The sequence below is a fragment of the Ziziphus jujuba genome, chromosome 6 (assembly GCF_031755915.1).
Source record: "Ziziphus jujuba cultivar Dongzao chromosome 6, ASM3175591v1".
Taxonomy (NCBI): Eukaryota; Viridiplantae; Streptophyta; class Magnoliopsida; order Rosales; family Rhamnaceae; genus Ziziphus; species Ziziphus jujuba.
Window position 1 is genome coordinate 3,364,757 of NC_083384.1, and position 22,480 is coordinate 3,387,236.

Below are 22,480 nucleotides of genomic sequence, written 5' to 3' on the forward strand. Positions count from 1 at the left end.
AGCATCTATATAGTTCATAACCAGCAATGGTTTCTTACCCAAGATAGCCTTATTAACATCCCCCAAACTCAAATAAAAATTTTTACTTTTTCTTTCTTTCCTTTCTTTTCCTTTCTCTCTCTCGGTTTTCTCATCATTTCTCTCGAGTTTCTCCATTCTTCTCACCCCACTTTCGGCCTTCTCAAGGTTTTTCACTCAATTTGTGTTTTAAAATGCTTACCTTGGACAGCAAGCTTGGACTTACCTTCTTGGATGGATGGTGAAGCCGTTAATGCCACACTAGCCTTCTCCTTGAATGTTTCAGCCTCCCTCTTTTGTTGGATTTGTAATTGGTCTCTATATACTTCCTTTGGAGTTAATGGCTCTAGCTTGACCTTCTTGCCTTTGAATCTAAAAACAATACAATTCTCTCGACCAAAATTAGTAGCATCTTTATCAAATTGCCATGGCCTACCCAACAAAATATGACCCACATGCATAGGAACAACATTACCCAATACAACATCCACATATGTATCAATGCTGAATTTTACTTTGGCTTGTTCATTTACTTTTATCTCAGCACTATCATTTAGCCATTGTAATCTATATGGTTCTAGATGTTTAATAGTTGTTAGGCCTAATTTATCAACTACCATGCTACTAATTACATTTGCACAACTTCCACTATCTATAATCATACTACATATGTTACTTTGAATTTCGCATCGAGTGTGAAAGATGTTTTCTCTTTGAATTTCTTCCTCATCTTTGTATATAGTAATGACCCTCCTTTCAACCAAGCTTAAGACATCCCTTGAAGGCTGGAGTGTTTTGGGTTCCTCATGCTCATCATGTCCGACTTCTAGATCTTAAATTTCAGTTTCAGCATCACTTTCTTCACTTTCGGATTCTAGTTCTCCATTACCTTTCAACACCATAATCCTCCTATTCAGGCATTGGCACTTAAAACACACAATTTCATGAGTTTTAGAAGGATTAGGATCATATTTACCTTCACTTTTGTGTGCTTGGATAGATTCCATTCTAGTCTCTCTCCTTGGCCGACTTGAACTTTCTTCTCCCATTTTTGGCTTTGGGTTGTTTTCAAAGGTAAGATTGTTTCTCCAGCCACTTGGAATTGATCTTCCACTGTTTGGAACTCCTCTAAACCATGACCCTACACCCCTCCTCTTTAATTGATGCTCTAATTTAATAGCCACATTCAACATCTCCTCCAATTCCACATAATGCCAAATGTGTCCGAAGAAAAAAAGCAAAGCAAACGAAGCATGTCTAAAAGTAGACCAACCCCTCTGACTACTACAAAAAACACCGTCGAATTCAAAGTAGCAACATCTAATTCAAAAAGTTCACCCAATTGAGCATGTCTAGCATATTTTTTCATAGTACCAGGATCACTATAACTGACTCCATTGAGTTTGCTGCCATAGAACTGAATAGTTACACCTACTTATTTGACATTGTACTTCGATTATGCCTTTCTAAAAGGAGCATCGACTCAACAACAATTTCGTCTCTGTCTATAGAACAATCATAAATGTTTCAGAAAAAGTAGGCATACGATGTACAAAAAGTTCACGACCCTCTTTATCTCTAATAATAGGGTGTCCTAACCACCCAACAGCAATTCCATCCCCATTGTCCATTGAGCCCGCTTTGAATAAGCCATCTTTTGCTGGCTTATTGCCGATGTAATCATAAAAAGCTAATTTTTTAGGAATTTTATACTAAGCTTTGGATAAACTTTGATTTTTGGCTAGCCCAGCACCAACTTGTCAATATATTTCTTGTTGAAAGTATCCTTGATCCCATTGACAACGAGTGGGACCAAATAATTCAATCGAGGTAGTTGCCGAACCATACCACATAGTTCCAACAACCACAAAAGCTACAAAAAAGACTGCAATGATACTACTAGAATGGACGGTTTCAATATTTCCCATACGTAATCCTTCGTATAAACGTTGGGGCGGACGGACGCTAAGATGGAATAGACCCACCAATATGCCCAAGGTCCCTACTCCAATATGATAAGAGGCTATTCCTCCCAGAATAAAAGGATCAAAACATTCCACACCCCGCACCAGATTTACAGATTATACCATTCTGATTAGTCCATAAGGATTGGATACCCATATTCACAGACCATACAATCCTGTTACATGAAATGCGCCAAAACCAAAGCAAGCCAGCCCTGAAATAAATAAATGAATTCCAAAGATTTTGGGCAAATGCAAAGAGGGTTTTCCTGTATGTTCATCACAAAATATTTCTAGATCCCAATACACCAAGTGCCAGATTCATTATAATCCTTCCAATGATAGTCTAACTGCCCCATGAATTGGCTATTCCTAAACGAGTCATGAAGAGTATAACAAACTGATACGAACCTAGGACGACCTGCTCCTAAACCCATATTATATTAGCCCGAATCTTATTACCCCTAACCAACCTGTGGTTAGAAACCTTGGTATAATGTAGACGCCACAATAGGGGATGAAAAACCTATTGATAAGTCAAGCTAAAACAACCAATTCTCTAATGGTGTTTTAGGTGTTCTCAAAGAACAAAGAGATAATTAATCTCACAAGTATTTTCTCAATCAAATCAAAGTTGTATTCTTATTGAAAAATAATCCTTTAAATAGGCTACAAAGCCACAAAATAAAACCCTAAAAACAAAGGGAAAACCGACCTTACAAAGTAGTTTCCTATGGTAGTCGAAATTCTCACTCCTTTCCTAATCTAATTTGGATTAATTAATTCCTTTATTTTGAATTAGGAATTAATTAATTTACAATGAAAATAATAAAATAATAACTTTCCTAAACTTATTGTTCCAGAAAATAAATAAAGAGAAACTAAAAATTAATGGTAATTTCCTAAAAGAAAAAGTAGAATCAAATTACGAAGCTATAATACTAGATTTTTGACCAAGTTGACTTTGACCAAATTTTTACCAAATTGAGCTCCAAATCAGCTTCAATATGCTTTGTAGGATGCCAAATAAGCTGAATATGAAGTCCCACATGTCGTCCATGCTTGGAAGAGGAAGAAAAAGCCAACTTAGCAAAATACAGTAAAGCTAGCACAAAATACAGTACAAAACAGGCCAAATTTGAAGCTGTTCGTACAACCCCTTTTGGAATGCCTTTGAAGCTACCTTGACTTGATTCCAAATCCTCTTAGACATATGTATTGAATCCATAAAGAGTTAGAACCATTTCATGCTGCCCGTTGTCCATATTTGCACCAAAACTGCTATCCGAGTCCGTATCGGCTTCCACCACTTGGATGCTTAGAATAGGCTTTGTATCTTCAAGTATGGCCAAGCTCTATTGAGATTGATTACCCCCTGTATAAATGCTCCCAGGTTGTCCTTAAATCACTTAATTTGAGCTCTTGTGATTGGCCTAGTCTTCATCCGTATCGGGTTAACTCCCCAGCAGGTTATCAGTTGAGCGGGCTCTGGCGGAATCAGATCATTCCCCTCCTCTTGAAAAGGATTTGTCCTCAAATCAAGATCATCACCTGCAGCAAAAGGAGTTATATCAGCAACATTAAATGCAGCACTACCACTATACTCACCTATTAAATTAAGTTTGTAGGTATTCTCGTTAATGCGCTCCAAAACTTGAAAAAGTCCATGAGCTTTGACTTTCTTTGTTTAGGAAACTGTTCCTTTTGTAAGTGCAACCAAACCAATTCTACTGGGTCAAACACTATTACAACAAAATCTAGAAATACATGCTCCTATGGTAAAAATTACACTTTTTAAAGTTAGCAAACAATATTTTCCAAAATTTCAAATTTCCACTAAGTAAAGCTCTCAACAATGCAGATAAAGTTCTGTACAACAAAAGCATTTTTTAATTTGCATCTTTATAAATCATAACCAGCAATGGTTTCTTACCCAAGATAGCCTTATTAACATCCCCAAAACTCAAATTAAAATTTTTACTTTTTCTTTCCTTCCTTTCTTTTCCTTTCTCTCTTTCGGACACACTCTTTTTATCATCACTTCCGGCTTTTTCTCTTAATTTCTCTCTTTTGGTTTTGTCTTTGTCTTTCTCCTCTCCCTTGAGTTTAGAATACTTAGCTTGGACAGCAAGTTCGGTCTTGACCTCATGGGTAGGTGGTGTAACCATTGGTACCGTACTAGCCTTCTCTTCGAGCTTCTCGGCTTCCCTCCTTTATTGTATTTGAAGTTGGTCTCTAAATACCTCCTTTGGAGTTAATGGCTCCAGCTTGACCTTCTTCCCATTAAATTTAAATACAATGGCATTCTCTCTCCCATAGTGTATGGCATTCTTATCAAATCCCCATGGCCTTCCCAATAAAATACGACTAGCATGCATAAGTACAACATCACACAATACAACATCCACATATTTATCTATACTAAATTTTACCTTGGCTTGTTTATTCACTTTTATTTTACCACTATCATTAAGCCATTGTACTCTATAAGGTTGTGGATGTTTAATCGTTATTAAGCCTAATTTATCAACCACAATGTTACTAATTACATTTGTACAACTCCCATTATCGATAATCATACTACAAATTTTACCTTGGATTTCACATCGGGCGTGGAAGATGTTTTCTCTTTGAACATGGTCCTCATCCTTGTATACAGAAAGTACTCTTCTAGACACCAAGTTTAATTTGGCATTGGATGCATTGAAAGTTTCGGCCTCATCCTCTAAGTACTCTTCCTCTTGCTCGGCTTCATCCTCACTTTCTTCACTTTCCGATTTCAGCTTGCCATTGGTCTTTAACACCATGATTCTTCTATTCGAGCATTGGCTAGTGATGTGTCCTCATCCTTGGCACTTAAAACAAATTATTTCTCCTGATCTTGAAGGTTTAGGATCATATTTTACCTCATGTTTAGGTGCTTGGACAGATTTGGCTTTGGACTCCTTTCTTGGCCAAATGGAGCTTTCTTCTCCTAGTTTCGGTTTTTGTCTTACTTCAAAGGTAGGATTGTTTCTCCAGCCACTTGGAATTGATATTCCGCTGTTGGAAACTCCTCCAAACCGTGAGCCTACACCCCTCCTCTTGAATTGATGCTCCAATTTAATAGCCACATGTAACATCTCCTCCAATTCCACATATTGTTGCAATTCTAGTTGGTTGGCTATCTCACGATTCAAACCACCAAGAAATCTTGCCATGGTTACTTCTCTATCATCATTCATGTTTAACCTCATCATGAGCATCTCCATCTCTTTGTAATAATCCTCCACGGACCTAGCTCCTTGAGATAAAGATTGAAGCCTTTGATGTAGCAACCTATAGTAATGGGATGGCACAAACCGTTTCCTCATGGCTCCTTTCATTTGACGTCATGTCGAGATTAAATCATCATCAACTCTCCTTTAGGTATTGTTCTCATTGGTCCACCATTGGAGTGCATAATGTCCAAACTCCATTGCTGCCAACTTCACCTTCTTACCTTCCGAACAGTTATGGCAGTAAAAAATCATCTCCATTTTTTCTTCCCACTCCAAATAAGCTTCGGGATCACTTTTACCCATAAAAGGTGGGATGTTAACCTTGATATTTCCGAAACCATCATTTGTATCTTCCCTCCTATATCTTCCATGGCCAGCTCTATCTTGGACAGCAAAAGTTTCGTCCATACCTTCCTCAAAGTCTCCACCAAATGGCTCCTCATCAAATTCCTCTCTCGGTCTATCACAACCTCCTCGTCCTCGGCCTCGTCCTCCATGGAATTCTTGCCTATTTCTTGTGTTCGGCATTCCTTTTCAGGCTTCTGGCCTTCCCATTCTTTGATTCATATGCTCAACTTGAGAACTAACCCGCTGTATTGACTCCAAAACAGCTTTCATGTCCACTTGGTCTCAACTCACAGTAGCTCGGGCATCGCCATGGAATGCTACGGACTCTTCCTCATTGATCCTCAAGGGTGGATCTCCTCTTCTTATTCTAGAATCTGCCATGCTAGTAAAATACTACAAAAAATAAAATAAATCCTCACAATATTCACTCCCTCACGTGTTTCACTCAAACAAGGTCTCGACACTCGTGTTTGCACAATAGTTTTGGCTTTTACCCTCTTTCAAGCTCACACACTCTTGCCTTTTTCTACTAAATGAATTATCTTAAAATTCAAATTAAAACACCCACAAAACAGTAATTAGATCAATAGTATGTTTTAATTAAACTTATCGACAAAACAGTAAGCAAAAATAAACAAATACCGAACGGAATGAAAATACCTATTTTCGGTTTTCCTAGACAAAATAAAGCAAATTAATGAGAAAACTTTGGAATTTTGAAGAACTGAACCAGATGGTAATAGATTATGAGTTCAAGAATAAAATTCTAGAAAAAGAAATTCAAATACGAACAAGAATCAAAGAGAACAAAAATATAGAAAAGTTGTTGGTTGTTGTTCTTTGTAATTAAAGTTTTTGTATCAAATCCTTTAACTAATTTTAATCTAAATAATTTAGCACTCAAAATCAAATATCCAGCAGCAAAAATAACTCTCCAGAAACTCCAAATATGGAATAAATAATCAACAAAGGAGCAGTTACAAGAAATTTCCAGCAACAAATCAAACTCCAACAAACCGAAATATTTTTCTTTTCTTTCTTTTTTTTTCTCTTCACTCACAAATCATAAAAACAAACTGCAGTAGCAACAATAATTACCAAAATTGCAATTCCAACTCCAAAACAAACGCCAAACCCGTGACCTCCCAATCAAAAATTCAAACTGTGTGAATTTTTTTTTTTTTTATATATGTTGCTGCAAGCCCTTCTTCTTTTTTTTCTTTCTTTTTGAATATATGAATGCAAATATTTAAGACTAAAACAGCAAATAAAAATCAACAAAAACCAAAATTAACAAGAACAATGATGAAAAACAACGCACAAACTAGGAAACAAAAATAGGATAAAACTAGGAAATCCCAATTCAACTAGGAATAATTTTTTTTTTTTTTAAGATGCAGAACGTGTATGGGATGGATGCAACCTTAACCTAATTCTAAAATTGTAGAATAACACAAAAACAAATAAAGAAAATAAAGATAGATCAAACCTAAACAAAATTTAGCTCTGATAGCAAATGATACGAACCTAGGATGACCTACTCCTAAACCTGTATTATATTAGCCCAGATATTAATTAAGTTCAAGTTCTAATGGAATTGACCTCAACCCCTAACCAACCTATGGTTAGAAACCTTGGTATAATGTAGACGCCACAATAGAGGATGGAAAACCTATTGATAAGTCAAGCTAAAACAACCAATTCTCTAATGGTGTTTTAGGTGTTCTCAAAGAACAAAGAGATAATTAATCTCACAAGTATTTTCTCAATCAAATCAAAGTTGTATTTTTATTGAAAAATAAGCCTTTAAATAGGCTACAAAGCCATGAAATAAAACCCTAAAAACAAAGGGAAAACTGGCCATACAAAGTAGTTTCCTATGGTGGCCGAAATTCTCACTCCTTTCCTAATCTAATTTGGATTAATTACTTCCTTTATTTTGAATTAGGAATTAATTAATTTACAATGAAAATAATAAAATAATAACTTTCCTAAACTTATTGTTCCAGAAAATAAATAAATAAAAACTAAAAATTAATGGTAATTTCCTAAAACAAAAAGTAGAATCAAATTAGGAAACTATAATACTAGCTTTTTGACTAAGTTGACTTTGTTCAATTTTTGACCAAATTGAACTCCAAATCAGCTTCAATATGCTTTTTAGGATGCCAAATAAGCTGAATATGAAGTCCCACATGTCGCCCATGCTTGGAAGAGGAAGAAAAAGCCAACTCAGCAAAATACAGTAAAGCCAGCACAAAATACAGTAAAAAATAGGCCAAATTTGAAGCTGTCCGTACAAACCCTTTTTGAATGCCTTTGAAGCTTCCTTGACTTGATTCCATATCCTCTTAGACATATGTATTGAATCCATAAGGAGTTAGAACCATTTCATGCTGCCCGTTGTCCATATTTGCACCAAAACTGCTACCCGGGTCCGTGTTGGCTTCCACCGCTTGGATGCTTAGAATAGGCTTTGTATCTTCAAGTATGGACAAGCTCTATTGAGATTGATTATCCCCTGTATAAATGCTCCCAGGTTGTCCCTAGATCTCTTAATTTGAGCTCTTGTGATTGGCTTAGTCTTCATCCGTGTTGGGTTAGCACCCTAGCGGGTTATCGGTTGAGCGGGCTCGGGCAGAATCACATCACAAACATCCCTTGTCATCACATTGGATCCAGAACTGGTTAGAGGTATCAAAAACTGCTAATTTGTATGGAGCCATCGAACCGACCTAACCAGCAACCAGAGCTGTATGCATTATATGGACAGTAAGGAAACGATTGAGATCATTCAATATGAAAGTATGAACATGATACCAAGGCAAACCCATGGATATACCCCTCTATCAACAAAAAATAGACACTATGTAACTTTATTACACTCGAAAAAAACTATACTGTAGACCTTCCCTTTTGAGTGGATTATCTCAGGGAAAGGATTAATATTTGTTCTATTCTTTTAGTAATAATGGAACAATTTTGTTTGTAGGAACAAAAGGAAGCATACCTATTCTACACTCAATAAGTACCAATACGCAATGGTAAGAGGTTGATACCTTTTATATGAGTGATTGCATTTATATTTTTTTTTCCATAATTCAAAGGACCTATTTGAAAGAATTTTCCTTTATTATTTTTGTCTTCCTTTTTTATAAACTTATTAGATCTATGGACAAAATAGGATAAAGAACAATATTATGAAGACAATAATACATTGTTACTCTTGCACATCAAGTGAACTATAGTAATTAATTTTTATTTCATTGGTGTTCCAAAAGATCCTTTTTGAAACTTTGGAGAGGAAGATGCATCGTGGATTGACGCGTAGTGCGACTTGTCATATATATTTGGTCATATGGTATTTCTCCGTTCTCTTACACGATCGAGATATCCTCTCTTTCGCCCTAGAAAGGTTGATTGAATCATTAAAAAATTGGAGCGTAAAATACAATGAAGTACAATTCAATCTATTTTTTAACGGGGTATACAGATTAATATTCTTAATTATAATAATTTATAATTTATGGTTGGCTTGGTTAGACCAAAAAAATTAAATATAATATTAATATACAGGCTCCGTTTAAAAAAAAAAGAGGGTAATATATCCATGATTACCACTTATATCATATTCTATTTATAAAGATTTTCCACTTATAATATATAATGATGATATATAATAATCTCAAATTGTTAATCAATCGAGTAAGGTGAAGAATGCATTGAATATTTACTATTTGGCGGGAGACATGGAATTAAAAAAAAAAAAAAAAGGTAGTCGTAGCAAAAGGATGTGGTATTGGGGTATTTGTCCTATATGTGCAAATCCAAATCGGGCAGATCTTTACTTGGAGTAGAGCCTAAACCTAAAAAAAGTTGAAGAAGACCTTTTAGGAGCAAGAGAATTACATCGTGATTTGGATTGGATCCCGATGAAACAATGCATCAATGAGAAGTTAGTCCGATAAGTTTAGTGAATTTTTTTTATTTATTTATAGGCTTTTAATTTATATATAAATTAAAACAGGCCAAACTTCATCTTTCTTGAAAGATGAAAGAAAAAGCCCCTCTTTGTTACAAATTAAAAAGAGCCTGCTATGAATATAAAAAAAGAAAGAAAGTTGGAATCTACACATTGATTCTTTTTTTTTTTTCGCAATTTGTGTTGAACCGTATGCATCAAAAGGTGCCTGTACGGTTCATAAGGGATACAATTTTATCCCAATCAACCGACTTTATCGAGAAAGATCACTTTTTTTAGGCCAACCGGTTGATAATGAGATCTCGAATCAACTTATTAGTCTTATGGTATATCTCAGTATAGAGGACGATACCAAATATCTGTATTTGTTCATAAACTCTCCTGGCGGATGGCTAATATCCAGAGTATCTATTTATGGTACTAAGCAATTTGTTCAACCAGATATATAGACAGTATGCATGGGATTAGCCGCTTCAATGGCATCTTTTATTCTAGTCGGGGGAGAAATTACCAAACGTCTAGCATTCCCTCATGCTTTGTGCGAATGAGCTTTTTGTTGGATTTGAGAGAAAAAAATGAAGACCATGCCTTCGTGCGATAGGAAATATAAGTATTAAGTAATAATAGCATGGCACTTCAAATTCAATATAAAAACAAAAGATTTTCAAAATACTTACATTATCTATCGAAAGAGTAGTATGAGATAAAGAAAGGGTATCTCCAATTTTATCTTATCTATCAGAAGATCTATTTCAGCGTCACAAACTTTTTTGTTTTCACACCGAAGATAACAATATTTATGTTATGAAGAATACGAAAAAAAAAAAAAGTTAAAAAAAATTCTTATTTATTTGTATTGGAAAAAAAGAAAAAGAAACTGTGAGATTGCTAAATAACAGACGAAATAATAAAGCAATGGAGCCATCATAGTATTTTTTAACTCCTCAAAAAATAAGGGTGGTTAGTGGATTGACCTATGTAAATTTGACAGACTCCAAAAGATAAAAAAAATAAGGATATAACAAGAAGTCTATAATATAAGAGTCTATAGACTAATATATATATTTTTAATATATTTAATACATATTAAAAAAATATTTAATATATATTAAATAAATAAATAAATATTATAAGCCTGTAAAGTATATAATAAACTAGAATATACTAAGTATGTATACAGCATAATTAATGTAAATCAAAAGTGTAAATATGTAAATAAAATAAGTAAATAAATGGGCTTATTCATCTTTCTACGTGCAATATATGTATGATAATTCACTTTTTTATTATGTTCATTATTTATTTTTATATCTCTTCATTTTTGTTTTTCCCTTCGCAAAAAAATTCATTATAATATGATTCGACAAAAGATATCCTTAGTAAAATTGGGGATTCGTGAGGGATATAGAAAGATGCAAGACCCCCTTGCCCAATTTCATGGACGAAAGAAACATAATTTGCACTTTTTATTTTGTTTGATAGAGATTTCCTGACTTGATCAGTAATCAGGGCTATCAATAAAAAAAAGTATCCACATAATTATTTTTCCAATTTAATCTTATGTTACCAAAGAAAAATCCAATCTTGGAATTTTGACTTTACTTCCTATAAACTAAATAACTACTTGGTTACCACAAAACAAGTAATATATTTAAAACAAGTAATAAATTTTTGAATTTATTAAATTAAATAATTTATTAAATATTAAATTAAGGATAAGGATATATGTCTCTCCTTAATTTTATTTTTGATTTCACTTTTTGATTCAAAAGAAACAAAGCATGGAGCTGAAATAACTCACTCAGAATGCCTTTGAAAGGATTACGTGGTACGATTGGAGCCTTTATGGAATAAATAGTTAGCCGCTTGTGCACCCTCGGGTACTGTCTTATTCAATGTTTGTTCAATTACTCTTTTACCCGCAAAGGCAACGTAGGCATTTGGTTCGTCAATAATGATATCTCCAAACATACCAAAACTAGCTGTCACCCCACCCGTAGTAGGAGATGAAAGGAATGACACATAGAATAACTTATTATTTGATTGATAATAATATAATGCAGTGGATATTTTAGCCATTTGCATCAACCTCAAACTTCCTTCTTGCATACGTGCTCCTTGTGAAGCACACAATAGAATAAGAGGTAAAAAATTATTGGTAGCATGTTCGATCAAACGTGTGATTTTCTCACCCACTACCGATCCCATACTACCCCTCATAAACTGAAAATCCATAACCTCAATTGCTACAGGAATACCATTTAGTCAACCTATGCCTATTTGAACAGCATAAGTTAATCCTGTCGTTCTTTGATTAAAATCAATACGATCTTTATAAGGTTCCTCCCGCAAATGAAACTTTTTGGGATCCCTAGAAACCATGCCTTCATCCAAAGGCTTCTAACCACTTGGATCAACCGAATTTTGATTCTATCTAAACTAGTCATGTTCAAATGAAGTCCACAATGTTCATAAATATTCATTTGAAATTTAAAAAATTTCTTATAATTTAATCCATAACAATTTTTGCATTGCACCCACAAATATTTGTATTTTTTAGTTATCTCTAAATCACTTTTTCTATTTCTTATTTGTATTTGATTTAGAGAAAATGCTAAATCATTTTTTCCTTCTCTTATTTCAGCTAGAGCTTTCTTTAATTTGTTTTCTCTTAAAATTTTATTTAATTTTAATTTGTTTTCTTTTAGTTGAGTTAGAGCTCTCTCTAAATCCCTTTCTCTTTTTCTTATTTCAGTTAGAGCTCTCTCGAACTCTCTTTTTCTTAGAGTTTTTGCATTATCATTTGTACTAGTTCGTATACTGGAACTCTCGCTTTTACTACTCTTATTGCTTTCGCTACGAATGTAACTATCATTGGAATTTACAACACTACTTAAAATATAACAATCAGTACTGATTTGAGAATGAAGATAACTGTCAATGCAACTAGTAATGTGATTATTCAAACTACATTTAGTATCATACATGTAACAATAATAATGAGGATTGTCACTCTTAGATACACTATTTGGATAATTAGAATTTTGATAACTATGCAAAGAATTTTTGGGTGCACTTAGAAAAGAACGATCGGTGTCAGTCTCAAAAATTCAATTTTCAATATCAAAATATATGGAGTAATGGTCCCTATTACTATCCCGAAAGAAAAAAATTTTGATTAGATAACAAATTTCAAATGTACCTCCTAACACCAACTAAATGATCAACATTACTGTACCTATAATTATTACTCTCAATCCCATTAGGGATTTTTTTATTCATATGATTTATAATCGGATCTTTATTTACACTGGTATCTTCATTTTCAATAGGACCACCAAAACTATCCATTGATTTACTTAACCCACACCTGTACTCTAACCCCTTCCTAAACAACATCAAATCAAACTGACATTTTTCCATAGAGCTTTCTTGCCCCTATTTACATGAAAATATGATAGATGAATAGTCATTTGATAAAAATCATTTGAATATTCCGATTAGAATTTATAATCAAATAACACCTAGTAGAAGGACCCAATCTTGCATGAAATAAATACCGTAGCTTTGATCTTTTTAAATAAAATCATCACCTAGTAAATCAACAAAGCCTAAAGTGATGTCTCTTTCCCCTTCAAGTTTACCTACTATAGTACCAGCATGAATATATATGATCTCCACCAAATAAACATAATGCTTTAGCTAGTACATGAAAGTGCATACCATGATTTTTCCATCTATCAATAACTGCATGCATTGCACGGTGGATGTGAAGAAGTAGACCATTATCTCGGCAATAATGAGCCAAGCTAGTATTTGCAGTGAATCCCCCTGTTAAGTAATTGTGCATTATAATAGGAACTCCCAATTCTCTGGCAAATACAATCATTTTAATCATTTCTTTTCATGTGCCTGCAGTAGCATTCAAGTAATGCACTTTGCTTTCACCAGTTTCAGCCTGTGCTTTATAAATGGCTTCAACACAAAATAAGAAACGGTTCTCCAATGCATAAATGGTTGGGAATTCAATTTCTCATCATCTTTGGTAAAATCAAGTCCACCGCGAAGACATTCATAAACTGCTCTGCCATAATTCTTAGCAGATAACCCCAATTTAGGTTTAATAGTACATCCCAATAGGGGGCAGCCATACTTATTCAATTTATCTTTTTCAACCTAGATGCCATGAGGCGGTCATTGGAAATTTTTAGTATAAGAAGGAGGGATTGGCAAATCCTCCAAATGTAGAGTGCGTAGGGCCTTGAACCCAAAAATATTATCCACAACGGAAGTAAACATGTTAGTAATAGAACCTTCTTCAAAAAGGTCTAAGGGGTAAGCTACATAAGCAATATATTGATTTTCATCTCCAACAGCAGGCTCAAGGCCGTAGCATGAACCTTTGTAGCGATCAAGACTAGTAAGCCCGTCAGTCGATAGAGTTGACCATGTACCAATAGAAGATTCAGTAGCTACTGCAGCCCCTGCTTCCTTAAGTGGAACTCCAGGTTAAGGAGTTACTTGAAATGCTGCCAAGATATCAATATCTTTGGTTTCATAGTCAGAAGTGTAATAAGTCAATTTATAATCTTTAACACCGACTTTGAATCCAACACTTGCTTTAGTCTCTGTTTATGGTGACATAAGTCATTCCTTACAACTCATGAATTAAGAATTCTCGCAATACGAAGGTCTATTCGACATGAATTAGGAGTTAATGAAACTTTCAATAAGAATCTTTCACAAATTTATCAACTAATCAGAACGGTTCATTATTAAACTGTGGTATTTAATTCGCCAAATACATCATTATTGTATACTCTTTCATATGTATGGCGCAACCCACTATTTGTTTTTCTAAGTTTCTAATCTTTTATCTTTTTTTAATCGAAATATCTAAGAAATTCACTCTTGACAGTAATATATGTTGTATATGTAAATCCTAGATGTAAAAGTATGCAGAATTCATTCATGAATATAAATAAAGGGTATAGGTATAAAAAAGAAATATAATATTAATATAACAAATAATATAATAAATAATAGGCTAGGCATAAATTAATATGCTAAAATAGGAAATAGGACATGAAACAAGGGCCGATGAGATAGAAAAAAGGAATCATAAATAGAATAGAGTCCGGGCTCGAATTCCATAGATAATATGGTTCATATTGTCTATAATGATAGGCAAATGAAAGACTTTCTGAAGATTTTTATTCATATACTTGATATTTTGAAAATGGATTTTGGTTGAACTTGAAAAATCACTCATTGAAATTGAATAAGTAAACAATTGGATTGCAATCGGTTGGAAGGCCCCAACAAAGTCAAGTGAACATTTATTTTTTATTTCAATAATTTTCGCAAAAAATTTCGACATCTTTTTATTTTATTATGAGAATCAATGCTACTACTTCTGGTCTTGGGGTTCCCATAGTTGAAAAAAACAACCTGGGGCGTATTGCTCAAATCATTGGTCCAGTATTGGATGTAGCTTTTCCACCGGGCAAGATGCCTAATATTTACAATGCTCTAGTAGTTAAAGGCTAAGATATTATTGGTCAAAAAATTAATGTGACTTGTGAAGTACAGTAATTATTAGGAAATATTCGAGTTAGAGCAGTAGCTATGAGTGCTATAGACGATCTAACGAGAATAATGGAAGTGATTGACACAAGAGCTCCTCTAAGTGTTCTAGTTGGTGGAGCGACGCTAGGGTGAATTTTCAACTTGCTTGGGGAGCCTGTTGATAATTTAGTCCTATAGATACTCGCACAACATCTCCTATTCATAGATCTGTGCCTGCCTTTATAGAGTTAGATACAAAATTATCAAATTTTGAGACAAGAATTAAAGTAGTAGATCTTTTAGCCCCTTATCGCCATGGAGGAAAAATAGGACTATTCGAGGGAGCAAAAGTGGGCAAAATAGTACTCATTATGGAATTGATCAACATTGCCAAAGGTCATGGGGGCATATTCGTATTTGGCGGAGTAGGTGAACGTACTCGTGAAGGCAATGATCTTTACATGGAAATGAAAGAATCCGGAGTAATTAATGAAAAAAATATTTCAGAATCAAAAGTAGCTCTAGTCTACAATTAAATGAATGAACTACCGAAAGCTCGTATGGGAGTTGGTTTAACTGCCCTAATTAGGTAGAATATTTTTGAGATGTTAATGAACAAGACATACTTCTATTTATTGACAATATCTTTCATTTTGTCCAAGCGAGATCTGAAGTATTAGCCTTGCTGGGTATAATGCCCTCTGCTGTGGGATATCAACCCACTCTTAGTACCGAAATGGGTTCTTTACAAGAAAGAATTACTTCTACCAAAGAGGGGTCTATAACTTCCATTCAAGCAGTTTATGTACCCATGGACAATTTGACCGATCCTGCTCCAGCCACAACATTTGCACATTTAGATGCTACTACCATGCTATTAAAAGGATTGGCTGCAAAGGTATCTATCTAGTAGTAGATCCTTTAGATTCAATGTCAACTATGCTCCAACGTCGGATCGTTGGTGAAGAACATTACGAAACTATGCAAAGAGTTAAACAAACTTTACAACATTACGAAGAACTTCAGGACATTATAGTTATCCTTGGGTTGGATGAATTATTCGAAGAAGATCGCTTAACCATAGCAAGAGCATAAAAAATTGAGCGTTTCCTATCACAACCCTTTTTCGTAGGAAAAGTATTTAACGATTCATCTAGGAAATATGTTGGTCTAGTAGAAACAATTAGAGGATTTAAATTAATCCTTTATGGCGAATTAGATGGTCTCCCTGAACAGGCTTTTTATTTGGAAAGTGATATCGATGAAGCTACTGCAAAGGCTATGAACTTAGAAATGGAGAGCAAATTGAAAAAATGACCTTAAATCTTTGTGTACTGACCCCGAAACGAATTATTTGAGATTTGAAAGTGAAAGAAATATTTTATCTACTAATAGTCGACAAATCGGCGTATTGCCAAACCACGCGCTTATTGCTACAACTGTAGATATCGATATTTTGAGAATACGGCTTAATGACCAATGGTTAGTGCTGGCTTTGATGGGTGGTTTTGCTAGAATAGGCAACAATGAGATCACTGTTATAGTAAATGATGAGGAGACGGGCAGTGACATTGATCCACAATAAGCTCAACAAACAGTTGAAATAGCATAAGCTAACTTGAGTAAAGCTGAAGGCAAGAAACTAACAATTGAAGCAAATCTCACTCTCAGACGAGCTAGGACATTATGAGAGGCTATCAATGTGATATCATAACTAGGTGGTGGGTCCGAATAAGCAAAATAAGGTGTATAAAATGCATTAAGGACTATTCATGCTGGTATCAAACAAGTTCTACCTACCATTGGATTTGAACCAATGACTCCCGCCGTATGAAAGCAATACTCTAACCACTGAGTTAAGTAGGTCATCTATCATCACAAAGAGAAAAAAGTGTGACCTATCATATCGATAGATTATAAATGGAATATTGTTTATAAGCAATACCAATCAAACAAATCAAAGAGATATGATGTTGGATCATGTAATATTCATCTTGACAAGAAATTTGATACGAACCTAGGATGACCTGGGCCTAAACCCCGTATTATAATAGCTCGGATTTAGTTATGTTCAAGTTCTAATGGTCACCTTGACCCCTAACCAACCTGTGATTAGAAACCCTGGTATAATGAAGATGCCACAATAGATGCTGGATATCCTATTGATAAGTCAAACTAAAACATTCATTCACTAATGATGTTTTAGGTGCTCAAAACAACAAAGAGAAATTTAATCTCACGAAATAAATTCTAAATATTATTAATGGTGTGCTCTTCCTAAAAAAAAAAGCCCTTTTATAGACTAAAAGAAAACAAAATAAAACCCTAAAAATAAAAGGGAAAACCGGCCAATAGGATTAGGAAACTAGCATGGCCGAATTTTCTCTCTCCTTTTCTATACTAATTTTAATTAATTAATTCATTTATTTTGAATTATGAATTAATTAATTTACAATGAGAATAATAAACTAGTAACTTTTCTAAACTTATTTGTCCAGCAAATAAATAAATAAAAACCAAAAGTAAAGGTAATTTCCTAAAACAAAAAGTAGAAATCAAATTAGGAAACTAAAATACTATCTTTTTAACTAACTTTACTTTGACCAATCTTTCATCATGAAGTCCCACATGTTGCCCTTGCTTGGAGGAAAGATAAAAAGCCAACTCAGCAAAATACAGTAAAGCCAACAGGTCATACAGCAAAACCGGCCAAATTGTCAAGTTGTGCGCACAACCCCTTTTTGGATGCCTTTGAAGCTACCTTGATTTGATTCCATGACCTCTTAGACATATGTATTGAATCCATGAAGCATGGAACTATTTCATGCTGCTCAGACTCCATAAATGCACCAAAACTGTTACCCAAGTCCGTATCAGCTTCCACCCCTTGTATGCTCAAAACAGGTCTTGGATATTCGGGTATGGATAAGCCCTCTTAAGTATGAATTACTCCTTGGAAAAAGGCAGCAAGTTTTTTCCTAAACCTCTTGAGCCCTAGTGATCAGCCCAGTCTTTATCCGTATCGGGTCAGCACCCCAGCGGGTTGTCAGTTATGTGGGCACAGGCAGATTCGCATCATTCTCCTCCTCTTGAAAAGGATTTGCCTTCAAATCAAAATCATCTCCTACATGAAAAGGAGACAAATGTAGCACTAACATTATATTCACCCGACAAATCAAGTTTGTAAGCATTGTCATTTATTCGCTCTGAAACTTGAAAAGGTCCATCTCCAAGCGGCATAAGCCTGGACTTCCTTTGCTCGGGAAACCTCTCCTTTCTTAGGTGCAACCAAACCCAATCTCCAAGTTCAAAGACAACTTTTTTTCAGCCTTGATTAGCATTCCTTGCATATTACTTAGTCCTCCTCTCAATTTTTGCCTTAGTCTTTTAATGAATCTGCTTCACAAAATCAGCTTTTTGTTTTCCATCTAAGTTAGCACATTCACTTAAAGGTAAATGTGTTAAATCTAATGGAGTCAAAGGATTAAACCCATAAACAATTTCAAAAGGAGTAAATTTAGTCACAGAATGCAAAGATCTATTATAAGCAAATTCAACATGTGGCAAACGTTCCTCCTAAGTTCTCAAATTTCTTCTAATTCATGCTCTTAACAATGAAGACAAAGTTATATTCACTACTTCGGTTTGTCCATTGGTTTGTGGATGACAAGTAGTTGAAAATAAAAGCTTAGTACCTAAATTAGCCTACAAAGTTTTCCAAAAACAACTTAAGAACTTAGCATCCCTATTTGAAACAATAGTTCTAGGCATTTCATGCAATCTCACAATTTCTTTGAAAAATAAATTAGCGGCATTAGATGCATCGTCAGTTTTATTACATATAATAAAATGTGTCATCTTAAAAAATCTATCCACAACAAAAAAAATTGAATCCTTACATGTCATTGACCTAGGCAAACCAAGAATAAAATCCATAGACAAATCTACCCAAGGATAAGAAAGAATCGGCAAAGGATGGCACAACCCATGCGGTTTCAATGTGGACTTGGTCTTTCAGCATTTCAAGCATCTTTCACATATTTTCTCAACATCCATCTTCATGTTAGGCCAATAAAAATGTTCTTAAAGTAAGGATAAAGTTTTAAAAACACCAAAATGACCCATTAAACCACCCCCATGACCTTCCCGACCTGTAACTCCCTAATGCTCTAATTAGGCACACAAAGTTTGTTTTCCCTAAGCAAATATCCTTTAAATATGTAAAATTTATTAAATCCATGTTTCAAACAGGATCTAAATATTTCTCCAAAGTCATTATCATGCTCATAAAGTTCCTTTAATTGTTCGAAACCAAGCAATCATCATCTAAAGTTGAAAAGAGAACATACCTTCGGGATAATGCATCGGTAACCACATTTCCTTTACCTTTCTTGTAACAGATCACATATGGAAAGGTCTCAATAAATTCAATCCACTTGGAATGCCTTCGATTGAGCTTCCCTTGATGTTTAATATGCTTCAAAGATTCATGATCCCTATGAATCACAAATTCTTTTCGCATGAGATAATGCTGCCATGTTTCCAAAGCCCTTACCAAAGCATACATTCCATTTAATTTCTCACTAAAGTAGGCTATGGGCCTTCCTTCTTACATTAAAATAGCTTTAATACCTACACCTGATGCATCACACTCAATTTCAAAAGTTTTAGAAAAATTTGGTAAAACTAGTAAGGGTGCATTACATAATTTTTCTTTCAACAAATTAAAAGATTTTTCTTGTATTTCCCCCCATTTAAAGCCAACATTCTTCTTTACAACTTCATTCAAAGGTGATACGATGGTGCTAAAGTCCTTGGCAAATCTTCGATGGAAACTTGCCAAACCATGAAAGCTCCTCACTTGCATGATAGATGTTGGTGTCGGCCACTCCTTTATTACTTGAACTTTAGATTGATCAACTTTTATTCCTGCAGCACTTACTACAAATCCTAGAAAAACAAGCTCATTTTGCAAAAGTCACACTTTTTCGTATTAGCAAACAGCTTTTCTTTCCTAAGAATATTTAAAACTTGCCTAAGATATTCTACATTCTCATCTAAGGTTTGGCTATACACTAAAATATCATCAAAGTACATAACCACAAATTTACCAATAAATGAACACATAATATGATTCATAAGCCTCATGAAAGTACTAGGTACCTTAGTTAATCCAAAAGGCATGACTAACCATTCATATAGCCTATATTTAGTCTTAAATACGATCTTCCATTCATCGCCTTCTTTCATCCTAATTTGATGGTATCCACTCCTAAGATTAATTTTAGTAAACTTCCAAGCACTAAGCAATTCATCAAGCATGTCGTCTAATCTAGGAATTGGATGTCTTATTTGATGCTAATATTATTTATAGCCCTACAATCAACACATATTCTCTAAGAACCATCTTTTTTAGGCACTAATAAAACAGAAACAGCATATGGACTCACACTCTCACGAATGTACCCTTTATCAAGTAACTCACTTACCTACCTTTGTAGCTCCTTTGTTTCTTCGGGATTACTTCTATATGTAGGTCTATTTAGTATGGCAGCCCTAGGACAAAGTCAATTTGATGTTCAATCCCTCTAATAGGTGGTAATCCATTTGGAATTTCATCAGCAAAAACATCTCCAAACATCTCCGCTTTTGACTTTCTCATGGTTTTTCCATTCAATTTTTGTTTTAGAATGCTTACCTTGAACAGCAAACTCGGAGTTACCTTCTTGGATGGTTGTTGAGCCGTTGGTGCCATACTAGCTTTGTCCTTGAGTTTTTTGGCCTTCCTCCTTTTCTGTATTTGTAATTGGTCTCTATGCACTTCCTTGGGAGTCAATGGCTCTAGCTTGACCTTCTTACCTTTAAATCTAAAAACAATACAATTCTCTCGACCATAATGAATAGCATCTTTATCAAATTGCCATGATCTGCCAAATAGAATATGTCCAGCATGTATAGGCACAACATCACACAAAACAACGTCCACATACTTATCTATGCTAAATTTTACCTTGGCTTTTTTATTCACTTTCATCTCACCACTATCATTAAGCCATTGTAACCTATAAGGTTTGAAGATGTTTAATTGTTGCTAAGCCTAATTTATCAACCACAATGTTACTAATTACATTTGTACAACTTCCACTATCAATTATCATACTACAAATTTTACCTTGGATTTTACATCGGGTGTGGAAAATGTTTTCCCTTTGAACATGATCCTCATCCTTGTATACAGCAAGTACTCTCCTATAAACCAATTTTAATTCGGCATTGGGTGGAGTTTCTCGGCTTCATCTTCAAGTTCTTCCTCTCCTTGTTTGGTCTCACACTCACTTTCTTCACTTTCTGATTCTAGCTCACTATTACCCTTTAAAACCATCTATTCGGGAATTGGCTAGTGATGTTTCCTTGTCCCTGGTACTTAAAACAAATAATTTCTCTAGATCTTGAAGGTTTAGGATCAGATTTTACCTCATTCTTCAGTGCTTGGATAGAGTCAGTTCTAGCCTCTCTCTTCAGCCGATTTGAACTTTCTTCTCCAACTTTCGACTTTGGCTTATTTTCAAAGGCAGGATTGTTTCTCCAGCCACTTGGATTTGATCTTCTGCTATTTGAAACACCTCCAAACCATGAGCCTACACCCCTCCTGTTGAATTGATTCTCTAATTTAATAGCCACATGCAACATCTCATCCAATTCCACATATTGTTGCAATTCTAGTTGATTGGCTATCTCACGATTCAATCCACCAAGAAACCTTGCCATTCTTGCTTCTCTATCTTCATTCATGCTTAACCTCATCATAAGCATCTCCATCTCCTTGTAATAATCCTCCACGAACATACTTCCTTGAGATAAATATTGAAGACTTTGATGTAGTAGCCTATGATAGTGTGATGGAACAAATTGCTTCCTCATGGCTCCTTTCATTTGTCGCCATGTAGTAATCAATTCGTCACCTACTTTCCTTCGGGTGTTTTGCTCATTAGTCCACCATTGGAGTGCATAATGTCCAAGCTCCATTGCTGCCAATTTAACTTTCTTGGCCTTCGAATAGTTGGGACAATAAAATATCATCTCCATTCACTCCTCCCATTCCAGCTATGCCTCCAGGTCACTTTTTCCCATGAAAAGGTGGTATGTTTAACTTGATGTTGCCAAGATCATCATCTACCTCCTCTCTCCTATGCCTACCATGGCCTAGCCACTTTTGGACAGCAAGCGCTGCATCCATTCCTTCTTTGAAATCATCTCCAAAATTTTCCTCTTCAAACTGCTCTCTAGGTCGTCCACGGCCTCCTCAACCTCAACCTCGACCCCCATGGAACTCTTGCCTC

General features: G+C 34.8%; 3 pseudogenes; 1 reads left to right on the forward strand and 2 right to left on the reverse strand.

Moving 5' to 3' along the window:
- Positions 1 to 11,281: 11,281 nt before the first annotated feature.
- LOC125419340 (acetyl-coenzyme A carboxylase carboxyl transferase subunit beta, chloroplastic-like) lies at positions 11,282 to 12,923 on the reverse strand (annotated as a pseudogene).
- Positions 12,924 to 13,085: 162 nt separating this feature from the next.
- On the reverse strand, positions 13,086 to 14,216 carry LOC125419348 (ribulose bisphosphate carboxylase large chain-like; annotated as a pseudogene).
- Positions 14,217 to 15,200: 984 nt separating this feature from the next.
- LOC125419349 (ATP synthase subunit beta, chloroplastic-like) lies at positions 15,201 to 16,457 on the forward strand (annotated as a pseudogene).
- Positions 16,458 to 22,480: the final 6,023 nt, after the last annotated feature.